This window comes from Rhinolophus sinicus, linkage group LG07 (genome assembly GCF_036562045.2).
Source record: "Rhinolophus sinicus isolate RSC01 linkage group LG07, ASM3656204v1, whole genome shotgun sequence".
Lineage (NCBI taxonomy): Eukaryota > Metazoa > Chordata > Mammalia > Chiroptera > Rhinolophidae > Rhinolophus > Rhinolophus sinicus.
In genome coordinates this window covers 14,146,397-14,159,408 of record NC_133757.1, presented here as the reverse complement: position 1 = coordinate 14,159,408, position 13,012 = coordinate 14,146,397, and the positions used below count along the sequence as shown (strand labels likewise).

The following is a 13,012-nucleotide window of genomic DNA, read 5'->3' as shown; positions in this document are numbered from 1 at the left end:
CGTCAGAGCCTTACATATGTTTAATATTCACCAAGTTATGAGGCAGTTATGACAACAGGTGATGCCAGGTTTTAATAATACTGGTGATGACAGTTACCATTTCTTAAGCGCTCACTATATTCTAGGAACAGTCTAAGGGGTTATTATGCATTGACTCCTTTAGTCTTTGTAACAACTCTGTAAGGTTGATATATGTTATCCTCATTTTATAGGTAAGAAAATTGAAACTTAGGTTAAATAATTTGCCCAAAGTCCCAGAGGTGGAAAGGGGTGGAGTTGGTATTCAAACTGCACCAGTCTCCAGGATAACCTCAGCCTGGGCAGCAAGACTGATGCCCCCATCACCAGCCAGTGAGACTCAGGATCATGCTTTGGTCATGACTGGCTTGGAGATTGGCATGTTGGAGAGTTTGAGAAAACTGGAGAAAGACAAATGGTGTGATTAGCTCACAATTCCATTGCTATAAATGACCCCCCAGGGAGGTAGCTTGGAAGGCCCACTGGCTCCTCCCTGATGAAACCCCCGATCTTTAGGGATTATCCATCTCTAGTTCAATTGATGGAATGGGCCACTGCCTGGCAGATTTGATGGTTTCTTCACACTGAATACATGTGGCCAGGCTGGTGGATGTGAAGTGTGCTCATTGTCTGAGGGTACTAGGACCTGGCTGAACTGACAAAGCCATGCCCGAAGCAAGGCCAGAGTGGAGAGGCAGAGTCAGAACTGAGAGGAAGCCCCATCTAGTTTTGCATCATATTTGAAGAGGGTGGTGAGGATGGAATGGGGGTCTGAGCCCCGAAAGCACATGGCTGGAGAAGAGACAGGTGTTATCAGTGAACCCTGAGTCAGAAATGGGCAACTCTCTATACAGTGAGTATCAGGTGTGGGCAGTTGCTTGAATAGGCTGAGCTGCACTGAAGGCTCAACTTTGATACACCCCTGCCATAGACACTGAACATCTATGGGAAAGGCATTGTGCCAGGGACTGTGGGAAAGACCAAAATGAACAAGGCAGGTTCTGTGCCTTGTAGCAGCTTTCACAATTCCTCTGTTGCAAGGAAGCTCTGACAGAGACTCCAAGTTCAGGGGAAGAGAATAGCTCATTCTAATGGGGGAGTGGGGAGCTGTGCTCCCAGGGTCAGTGACTCACTTTTCCATCCCTCCACGTGGATCACTGAGTTGGGTCTACAGTGGACATTAAGTAAATGTCTGTTGATGAGAGACTGCCTCAGTCAATGGTTGAAATTTTTTCTTGGGGCTCTTGGAAAGATTTGTGGGAGAAGTAGAAATTTAATGTATATTGTATCTTTTAAAGTTAGACTTGCTGCTAGAAACAGACATCTGAATTGATAGTTGTAATAAATAATTAAAGGTTGTTTTTTCTGTCATGTGACATGAAGTCTGGAGGTTGGCAAGATGGCAACTTCATGGTCATCAGGCCCTCAGCCTCCTTCAATCTTTCTGCTCTTCTAGCTTAAGCGCATGAATTCCACCCCCAAGACTGCCTCATGGTAACAATATGGCTGCTGGAACTCCATTGATCACATTCATGTTCCAGGTAGAAGGAGAAAGGGGATAAGGACAGCCTTCCCAGAAGCCTCAACTGACTTTTCATTGGCTACTTATAATTGCAAAGGAGACCACGAGATATGTTCTTTTATCTGGGCACATTGTCAATCTGAGTAAAGTCTTGTTTCTGTTAGTAAGGAAGAAGGGAAGAATGGATAGTGGGTAAACAGCTGCAGACTCTGCTTTGCAAGATTCAGCTACCTTTATGGAGAAAGAGAAGGAAAGGAATTCACCAAGGTAATTCCTGTCCCTCTCCTGTCCTGTGAGGGGCACAGCTTTGAAACATTCTTTATTGTGGTTTGATGATGTGGCAAATACAATGTGTGGGTGCCAGGGGCATATAATTAGTTCCTTCGCTATTCAAACCCTATTGCCAAGGGCCTAGTTAATTGCACTGACTTCTCCTTCATTATTTTCAGCTATTTAAAGTGCCTCTAAGAATATTCAGCCTCTATTTCTTAATGATGCTTCTGGTGAAAAATGGAATCTGACAGGTATGTGTAGAGAACTGCCCTGCTGGCAGAGCTGGACGTGTGAGAAGGGCAGGTAGATGAACAGATAGGCAGATCAAGTCTTCAGTAAACACCCAATATAACTCAACAGTAAACTCACTGCCTCTCACTGACTTTAAAAGGCTATTACAGGATATTTAATGACTTCCGCTACACAGAACACTAGAGTTTCTCACTTTTTTTAAGGCTACAAAAATTAAAGCTACTGTGTAAGACAAGTGCCAAATTTCCATTCATGTGTTTGTTCAGCTTTCTTCGCTTTTCCTCCAAGCCCAAAACAAAAAGATGCACTTGGTTTTCCCAAGATGGCAACCCAATAGCCGGCCATGTGTTTCTCAGATAAGGAGAGCTCCCTGGACAGAGTAAGCTTAATGGGGCTGGGATATTTTCCAGTTTTCTTTAACCCAGGGCCAGGGAAGCTGGACTGAGGTTTCTAAAGAGGAGAGGCAGCCATGTGAAATGGAAACCCTTGGAGTTCTGCTCAGTCAAGGATTGCTGAAGGGGTAGACCACCTCCTGGTGAAACCATCAGCTTTTACTAGGCATGGAGGAAAGTACCAGGCCTTGAAGGAGGTTGAGACCATTCAAAACCCCACGTCTCACTAATATTTCAACGTCTGGAAAAAGACATGAAAAGGAGAGAATAATTTCTTCCTATGATTCATACTGGCAATTATTTACAAACATCTTCCTTTCTGGTTTCACTGTAAACTCCATACAAACAAGGAATGTGGCTTTCTTCTTCTCTAGTTTAGCTCCTTGCCTGGAACATAAGCAATACTCCATAAGTATTAGTTTAATGACTATAGAGCTCACGCCACCTATTTCTTTCTGGAACAATGTCTGACCTGGCTTCTCCTATCTCCTTTGTTGCCAGGCTTTTGACATATTTTCTCTTGGGCATTTTCTTTCTTCATTTGTTAGTGATTGAGATTGTATTGTATATATACAAAATTGTATACAATGTAATACGCAATATAATTTAGTATACTGTGATAGATACACAATTGTGTATGATGCTTTGTCAAGTAGTATTATAGCATAAGCATGTTCCTGTGTATGTTGTATAGGCTGAACTGCTGTAATAAAAAGATCTCAAAATACAGAGGCTTAAATAAAATAGAACTTCTTTATTTCTCAAATTACAGTCTAAAGACAGGCTAGAAAGTTCTGCTCTACCATGTAATTTAGGGAATAGACTAGAGGAACAACTCTTTCTTTCTTCTTTAACACAAGGTCTCCAAGCTTGGTCCCAGATGGCTCCTCCAGTTTCCATCATTTCCAAGCCACGGAGAAGAGGGAGAGAGAGAATGGAGGGCAAGCAGCTTCCTCATAAAAATATAATCCAGAATGGGCATACTTTACTTGGTTTTATATCTCATTTGTCAAAACTTAGAATATGACTATATCTAGCTGCAAGGGAGGCTAGTAGTTGTAATCTCTAGTGGAACAATCGTATGTAGAATCAGTGCTTCCAAATACTCAACGGATATTAATCTTCAGGGTTTACAAATGAGAAGTTGGAATTCCTGGGAGTTCTTGGAAATTCCTGAAATCATAAGTTATTCTTTAAAGACTTTCAACATTCTTCATACTCTTTACTCATTACTATGGATATCTAACAATGTTGGCCTGATAAATAAGAAATATTAAGTTTAGTGAATTTACAAACTATATAGCCTGTAGTAAATAACCAAACATTGGAAAATACCAGTGAACATTACTAGGCAGTATTCGAATAATGTAATATTCAAATCTCCTAGCAAAGTTAAAGCATTATATAAAATTACATGTCAGAATTGCCAATTTAAGGACTTATTTTGCTCCCCAAACTTGTTATTTCTGAGAATATCATTAACAAGATATGTATAAAGTATACATGTAAAGAAACTTAATAATACTTATTTTATTTGCAAGAATGACTTGCCATCAATAATAGTCAAGGCCACGAACACACACTTATAACAGGACAAGAGCTACAAGCAAGACTGGCTGATTAGATCTGACATTTTTCTCTCCTATGTGCTCCTGTTCTGGTTTCCAGAAATATCAATCTTAACCTGTTCATGTTTTCTGCTCTTGTTTATGACTTGACATTCGTGGATTGAACATGTAATGTGTCTATGTTGATTGTTAAGCTACAATTCTTGCAGGAGAATGACTATACTTTTTCATTTGCAGTATTACCCCAATTTTTTAAAACTAATTTTTCTTTTAGGATTTAAAAAAACATGAAAATTTTCTCAAGAAATACTGCAAAGAAATTCTCGCATGGAAACCTTAGTCAGGAGAGTATGTATGTGGGTTGGGGTTGGGAAGTTCTCTTCCTAAAAGACAGGAGAGAATGAATACTTGGAGATATCTCTGTTCAGGACCAGCTACATAATTTCTGGACTAAATGCAAAATGGCTCCCCCTTGTTAAAAAATTATTAAGAATTTCAAGATGGTGGCCATGGAATGTTAAACCAAGTGTAGGGCCCTCCTAAACACGGGGTCTTGTTTGACTGTATGGGTCCCACACCCATGAAGCTGGCCCTGTCTCTTGTACATCATGTTATTTAAAAATGTTTGTTAACGTCATTTTAAATGGCTACATAGTGTCCCACTGTATGGATTTACCATAATTTATATAACTGTTTCTGTAGTTTTGGAAATCTTGGTGGCTTTTAACTCAGCAATCTTTTCTCCTAGTTTTACTTACCATTGTATTATTGGCATTGGTTTGGTCTCCAAAAATGCATGGAAACTTTGGGCTTTCTCTTTAGGATGTGGGGCCTTAGCTTTGACACACCCTGGGAGCTACCGACCACTGCTGTTGAGTCACTGCCTCTTACCCACAGGGTTCAAGTGTGGGCAAGGCCAGAGAGGCAGAAACTAGGACCAGATAAGAACTTTGGACAGGAGGCCAGCACAGTCATGAACAAAATCAACAGGTAAATCATGCCAAGTCTGGGTGGAAAGACATCAATAAGAGCAGAATGGCAGGCAAGGCAAATGTGGGTCTGTCCTCAGAGGTAGGACAAGAGATAAGCTCCCAGGAGGTTTTGCTCAGCCAAGGGCAGCTGTTGTCTTTGGCTTGGGACTACCTGGTTCTTCTCTAGTCCTTTCCCAGTCAGTATAGCCCCAAGCTGATCTGGACATTGCAGTGATATCTCTGCCCATGTTGGATGACCCTCTCTCTTGTAAACTCTATGCAAGCTGGGAGCTTGATTGCTAGGATCTGGGAAATGAGCAGGTGGGCTGGGTTATCACGTCGCTGGGCCTCCAGAATCTTTTGCAGTTCTCTGTGTGATGGGCAGCCTGAGACATTTTGTTGGGAGCAAATGAACATGTCCTTCTTGGCTGACATATTTAACAGGGACAGACCAGAAGGCAGTACAGTGCAAGGTGGGGAAAAGCACAGAATAGTTATCGCTGGGGCCAGAGACACCCCTGACACTCATTTATAACCTAAATGATCTTAGGTGACACACTTAGCCTTTCTGTGCTTGTGTTTCCCCATCTGTAAAGTGGGACCAATGACTCATTTCAGGGGTCAGCACACGTTTTCTGTAAAATGCTACCTAATAAATATTTTAGACTTTGCAGGGCATAGGATTTTTGTTGCAACTACTCAACACTGCCATTGTAGAGTAAAAGCAGCCACAGATGACATGGAAATGAATGGTGGCAGCTATGTGCCAATAAAACTGTATTTACAGAAACAGGTGGCTGACCATTGTTTGCTGACCCCTGACCTACTTCTTAGGACTGCTGTGAGAATTAAGTGAGATACTGTGTGTAAAACGCCTACTACAGGCCCTCCATATGAGAGTCACTGGCATGGGACGCAGGGACAGCCAGAGAGGAGCTGATGGGAGACTCAGTCACAGCTCCCCAGGCTGTAAGACCTGGCCCTTCGTTTGTTAACACGATCCTGAAAGGATCCTCGTCACCCAGGTTTTCTTCCTGGGAGCCAAAGTGCCAAAAGGAGGGATTTTGGCGTTCTCCTATCGTAGTAGACATAATGGTACAGGCCTCTTCTGCGTTAGTCACACTGTAATTATTTTTGAAGATGAACGTTTTCTAAGATGTACTTACAGAAATGTGGCTGCAGCCAGGAGAAGAGTCTTTGAGAATTTTCTAGCTCCTCTTCTTTCTGGTAATGTATGTTCGTAAAGAACATCCCTCCTCTTCGATGTTGTCAGTTTGGTCCTCCACGGGGAGCGCTTGCGGAGCTTCTTCCAAGCCTGACTGCCCTTGTTGAGCTGCCAAAGGGTGGAGGTAGCTCAGAACAATGGCGTCTCCAGGTCCGAAACAGAAATGGATTCCTGCAAGTTTTTTCATCATGGAATCTTCAAGAGGAGATGTTAGGGTGGAGATTCTGAATCTAGTTCAGGGTAGGACCTAGGAATCTGTCATTAAATAATAATTTCAATAAAAGGTCCCCAGGTGATTCTGCTGCTCAGCCAAGTATCTGCTTAGCTCTTGGCCAGCCTCCCAGCTGTGCTTAGCTGGCCTGTTATATTCCAAAACCCCATTCCCCCAAACCCCACGCCCCACAGCTGCCTGACGTGCCTCTTTTCTTTGTCCACTGGCTATGTTAGCCAGAAGGCAGAGGGTTTCCAAGGTGCGTGAGTACCCGCAGCGATCTCTCTGCACTCCAAGAAGGAAATGATTTCACACCGGTTGGGCCAGCTGGGAATGCTGGAATGTGTGTGCTCGGCCTGTGGACTCAGGAGAGCTTCAGGCTGGGAGGATTTCAGTGTTTCTGAGTCAACGCCGAAGGCTCATCCACTGTTGGGTGGGAAAGTCATTGATTTTTCTTGATAACTCAAGTGTATTTGTTCAGTGCCTTTCAGAACCAAAGCTGTGTCTGATTTTATTTTTTGTTTGTTTGTTCTGAGAAGAAAAGGCTTGACTAACTAAAGCAAAATCTCAGTGTTTTACAGTTCAGTGGCTGCTGGGATCATGCTGGCCGCATCTCTCTATCAAATACATTGATACTTCAACAGATATTTTATGAGCACCTACTGTGTGTCACGGTGGGTTTTGGGAGAAGCACAAAACATGGCAGTTTCTGAGATGGCTGTCCTGCTCCTGCCTCTCAGTCCTAATCAAGTTCTGTATTAAGAAATGATTCCCAGACAAAAGTATTTTAGGGCAACTTGGACCAAGTGCTCAGTAAAGTGGTAAATTTGTTGTCTGGCCTTGATTCTGCACTTCCTGTGCCCAATTTTTGCCTTCTTCCCAGTAAGCAAGTCTTTTTCCCTCCCATTTATTGAGTGTCTGCCATGGGACATGATGCTAAGGGCTTTCTGATTCGTTCTTCCCACAACCACAGCAGGTAAAAAACATGGTTCCTGTGTGACAGATGAGGAAACTGAGGCTCAAGAGGGATTATTTGCCTACGCTTTGAAGCCAGGTTGTCTGATGCAAAATCTAGTGCTCCCAAGCCCTGTCCTACGTGAAGCCCCAACGTGCACCGTCGCCTCTTCTGTGACTGGGTTTCAATGTGCTCCCAGATCAGTTCCCATCTGCAACTATAGGCCTACGCCCTGGCCTGTAAAAATCAAGTTTCTTTTCACCATAATGTGTTTCATGGGAAAGTGTGACATTCGTATCCAGAAGGACCAGCTGTGTCACTAGAAAATCACTCCTTTTTTCCTCCAGGTTGTCTGTCTTTCTGGAGCTCACTGAATCCTTCTAAACCAGTAGTTCTCAAAATATGATGCCTGCACCAGCACCATCAGCGTGGCTTAGAGACTCAGAAATGCAAATTATCGGGCCCCACCTTGACCTACTGAATCAGCACTTCTTGGGATCGGCCCAGGAACTTGTTTGAGCAAGTCCTCCAAGATGCATGCTGAAGTCTGAGAACCACTGGCCTACGTTTGGTGTCGATATGCTTCAGCGCTATCCTGTGGCCTTACTGCAGACTGGGGCTGTCTGAGGCTCCCCAACAAAAACAGAAAAGGGCAGTGAGGACAGGGGCACTTCTGCGCTCCAAAATTTGGAAACATTGTATATACGATTGCTCTCTTGGAAATTCTTAAAGATACATGATACCAGCGTATTCGAGACCAGGAGGAGTCCTACAGGGCACCTACTGAGGTCCCAAGGAGCTAGCAATGGGTAACACGTTGGGGAGGGTGGGGACCAGTCATCCCAACCCTGAGGTGCATAAGGACCCTCACGTTGAACATGTGCATCAGAATGAAATATCCAAAAGCCCTATCCCAAATTCAGGCACATCAAGAAAACTTGCTTCGAAAATCATTTTTGGATCTACACCAACTATGTTGCACAACTCCAAGGGCCAGCCCTGTGGGAGTGGAGCCCCCTGCAGTTGTGCAGCACTGTGGTCTGGATCTATAGCCAAGTACTGAACTCAGGAAGGGCTTAAGGACGTAAATGTTTCCGTCTGTCAGAAATTATTCAGAATCAAGGAGTTTGGGAGAGTCCAAGGAGAAGATTTCTAAGAAATTTCACCTTTTAAAACTGCGTGGAAAATATGTCGGGATGAACTTTGCCAGTTGTAACTATTCCAATACACGAAATTACTTTGAACGTAGTCATATTTCTGCTCTCTTTAAGCCTAACTCATTTTACATGTTCAAAGCATTTCACAAGAACACTTTGTATTTAGGTAACATCTTTCATCCCCAAGTCTCAAGAATCTTTTAGAGGGAGGATTGGCAAAAAAAAAAAAAAAAAAAAAAAATTCCCCAAAGTGAAGGTCCCCTCTCTCTGGTGGGTAAGTTTCCAACAGTAGCAGGAAACTTGCTGACACTGACGTCATCCGCTAACTATTGAAACAACATCAAAGCTAATCAGTAGACGGAGGAACCAGCCTGGGCCACATGACGACGGGCTTCATATTTCCATGAATTAATTTAAGAAAAATAAAAGGCATAGATAGTTCTTGTTCTCTTTGTGGTGCCCTAAGAACTTCACATTTAATCAGGAGATGCTTGCTATTTTCAGGACCCAGTCATGGCTGAGGAGTGCCCCCAAATTATTTTGCAGTAGATGCTGGTCCCAGATTCAGCAGGGAACCAGAAATGGTAGACACACATAAAAGTTGGGCATAGGGAGAAGGTGAGAAGTGCCAGCTTTGAGTTCCCTTCTGCTTGGCAGGTGACTTCTTTTTCTTTTCTTTTCAAATAAAGTTTATTATTTTCTCCCTCGTGAGAAGAACACATTCTTCTTACAGAAAATTTGGTGAAAATGAAAATGCAAGAAGCAAAGAAACTCCCATCACCCAAAGAGAATCACTATTAGCAATTTACTGTATTTCCCTCTAGTCTTTTTTCTATGTATTTTTTAGAAACGGAATTAAGGTCATTCTGTATGGACAATCCTGATTCTAGGATGTTATAGAACAACTGGGCATGTGCTCATGTTTTTTCAAATCCTGCATAAACAAATGAAACCATACACTCTGCTGACAAGGACCGGCTCTGTCTTTCTCATCATAGGGACCCTGGGACCTAGCAAAGAGCCTGACACACAGTGACGTTATTGAACAAAATAACACTGGGCAATATTTCATTGAGTAGATAGACCAGAACTCTTGTCACCCTCCCTCTACTGTGGGCATTTTTCAGTTATAGGTAATGCTGCAATTCGGTTACGCTTTTTTTTTTCTATGTTAGAATTATTATCTATAGCAGATGCTGTCAACATCCCAGATATTTTCCCTGGGCCTTTGCAGGGAGGCCTTAAGACTGTCCCTAGATGACCTCCTGGCTGCCTATGTCACCTGCCTGAACTTGATCTTTGGCCGTGGGAACATGCTTGGCCTCTGTGTGTGTGGAATAGCCTAGACATGCCAGCATTAATGTACTGGAGCAATGGGGACGGGGACTTCAGAATCCTTCCTTACCGCTCCAGGTGACAACTGAAAGGTGTGTCCTACAGTCTGTCAGGTGGCCCTCACAGGACTGAGCCCCTGACAGTGTCCAGCTCACTACTGTACCCATTGTATTGGCTTTCTTCTCACCCCCGTTTCCTGAATTCCCCACTCCCTCACCATACTTCCTGGGATTAACTCCCAAAGAAACTGTTTGCTTTCACCAAATCCTTGTCTCAGGCTCTGCTTCTGGGAGACTCTAAGTCATTAACTTTGGATAGACTCTCAGAAGTGGAATCAAACTTTGGATAGACACTCAGAAGTGGAGTCAAACAAGATGATTTCTTTAAAGAGTCAGGATCCATATTGATGAGCAAGTCATTTCCATGTCAGGGTTTTCAGAGCTCTTCTAGCAACCTTCAATTTTACTCTAAGAATTTGGACTATGATCTGGACATTTAAGAAAAAGAGAAAAAAAAGTCCAAGAAAGCACTTACCTGCTGGGCCTGCACTGTAGGATCGTTAAGCCGTTTCATTTGAGTTTGTTCTTTTGTTGTTCACTTTTCTCTGTTGTTTGCCTTGCTTCATTTTCTTCGTGTTCCTGGACAGAGGCCAGTAGTTATAGAATCTTCTCTTTTGTCTCTACAAATGGGAAGGGAGGGACCACTGAAGGCAGCAGAGAAAAGAAGTTGGGAGAAAGAACGATTGTCTAGACGCTGCTTTGGAATATTTCAGCCTTGGTTCTCTGTAACAACCAGTGTTTGCTATTTTCAGGGGAAATGAAAAGAAACAGACTGTGCTATGGGCAGGTTTTTGTCATTATTAAACCCCTGCAATCTACGAGGCATGTGCACAGTTGTGTTCCAAAATAAAGCTGCATGTTTGGGGATTGTCATAGTGACCCAGAGAGCACGGTCTCTCCGAGGAAACAGAGGAATGAAGTTTCCTACCGACTTTACTGCTGAGCCATGGCTGCACATGGAAAGAGAACCAAGTCTGTTTTCTGAAAATGGGGACAAATCACCTTCTTTTGCCAAGACTGACAGGATATTCCAAGAAAGTATGGTCAGCCTTAACTGGATGGACATCAAAGATAGCAATTTCAGGAGTTTTAGCAATCACATTTTGTGTCTAGATCGGAAATCTTTTTCCTTCCAATTTTTGCAAATTACATGTGGTGGAGTTTTATTTTTTGTTTTTGTTTTTTTTTTGTTTATTTGTTTGTTTGTTTTTTACAGACGAAAGAGAAGGTTGCTTTCATCAATATCAGTTTAAAGGCAGTTAGGAAATTAGACATGTTCTCCCTCCAAGCAGAAAATGTCAGATGCCTCCCAATTATCCTAGGTCCATATTGCCTTTTTTTTCAAAACTCCCCAAACAAGCTCTGCTCCTTTCTGGAGAATTCTGATTTACTCATAAATCCGTTGTTGGGAGAAAGAGAATAACATGATGCCCACAAACCTGATGCCCGGTTGCCTGTGGGAGCAGCGCCAGCAGAGTTCCAAGTTTGGCTGATACGGGGGTGACCTGGCATTGTGGTGAAGGACACTGTGTGGCAGAGACCGCTTTATGTTTGCTACCAATTTCCTCTTCCTTTTGGACACACCGTAGACGACACACCTCAGCCTCCCTCACAGTTAGGTGGGACCACACGATGGGCAGAGGTACGCTGTACACCATCCCCACGCACGGCTCCTAATCTAGCCCCTCGCCACCCTCTGTCTTTCTGCTGTTCTTGCAACTGGATGTACAGGACTCCAAGGCCTCAGAGGTTGGGAAAATACAAGATGCCTGGTCCCGGAGTCACATCTTGGAGTGGACCAGAGCAGGAGAACTACTGACCAGGGACATCCCAGGAGAGAAAAAACATCTTTCCTTATGTTACGCCACTGACATTTTGGAGCTGTGTGTTATGGCCGTTAATCTATCCTGCCAATATGGGTTGCCTCCTGGCATGTGTATTAGTTCATCTGGATGGCAGAGTCCATGATGCTGCTTGTTCTGCCAAACCCCACCAAGGTTACTCACAGGAAGGTGCATTCAACCTCAAAACAGTGATAGAAGTGAGTGGAAAGCATGTGATCAGCCCCCATTCTACATACCATGGGAACGCAGAATCAGGAGTGTCCAGCTTAACCGGGATGGGAGGATGAGAGGCAATGCGACATGAAAAGAGCAGAGATGTACCGCTGACATGTGCAACCCACGGAGCACCAAACTGAGTTTTGCCCGCCTCTGCCTAGCATGGCACTTAAGGAAGCATCAGGCTGGCATTCAAGAGCAACTCAGACGCGGTTCAAATCTATATTGCAGTGAGTCCCTTAGGTACCACATCACAATGCAAAGCAAAACTTCTTAAAATTCTTTCCTCCCCATCTCTCCGTGATATAGTTCAAACATGCACAGCAGCTGCTTCCCAAGTCTCTCTCTTCCCCTACGCAGGACTCGGTCCTTAAAATCTCTCTCTAAACCTGTCCCAAGCTATCCGTCTCACCCTCCCCAACTCTTCTCTCTTTTCAGACCTACTCCTTTGTTTCTGTAAGTAGCTTCACGTTCTCCTGTGTAAATCCAGCTAGGTTTTCTGCCATTCCTGGCCTCAGCAATTCATGCCTCTTAGACTCAATTGATGAGTGAATCATAGATGCAGAAAGGTCCATAAATGAAAACAGAATTCTTAGCGATGGCCTTGGGGGAGTGACTGTGAATATTCATGAATTATTATTATTATTACTACAAACAGATTTATTGTCAGCTTCACTGCTTGTGAGTCAGGTGACCTTGAGTAAATTCTTAACATCCCACAGCCTCAATTTCCTTCCCTGTACAATGGGGTTTACAGAACTTCACAGGATTCTTGTAGGGAGTAAATGAGATGCAGTGTGTGAAAGCAGTTAGCTAATAATGGGTGGTAAGTAAGCAATGTTGCTTTTCCTGCCCTGTCGGACCTGGCAGTTTCTTTGTTCCATGTGAGGAGAATCAGAGGTGAGAATCCAGCCCAAAGGTCTAAAGAAGGGTAAACTGAGGCCCCAGCAATCCGCAGCACCCGGCCTTGATGCCAGCTGCTCTGGATCTCACTCCTGAGTTTCCTGGTTGACT

The 13,012-nt window shown here is 43.5% G+C and overlaps 2 long non-coding RNA genes across 2 annotated transcripts in view; one reads left to right on the top strand and one right to left on the bottom strand.

The window, feature by feature from the left end:
* The window catches only part of LOC109444079 (uncharacterized), a 108,198-nt gene that overhangs the window by 63,661 nt on the left and 31,525 nt on the right, over positions 1–13,012 (top strand). The window lies entirely within an intron of this gene.
* The window catches only part of LOC109444078 (uncharacterized), a 53,613-nt gene continuing 43,858 nt past the window's right edge, over positions 3,258–13,012 (bottom strand). The window contains exons 4-6 of the long non-coding RNA XR_012498417.1: positions 10,414–10,558; positions 6,163–6,476; positions 3,258–3,630 (exon numbers count right to left, since the gene is read on the bottom strand). This is a non-coding gene — a long non-coding RNA (uncharacterized LOC109444078). The remainder of the gene's footprint in view (positions 3,631–6,162; positions 6,477–10,413; positions 10,559–13,012) is intronic.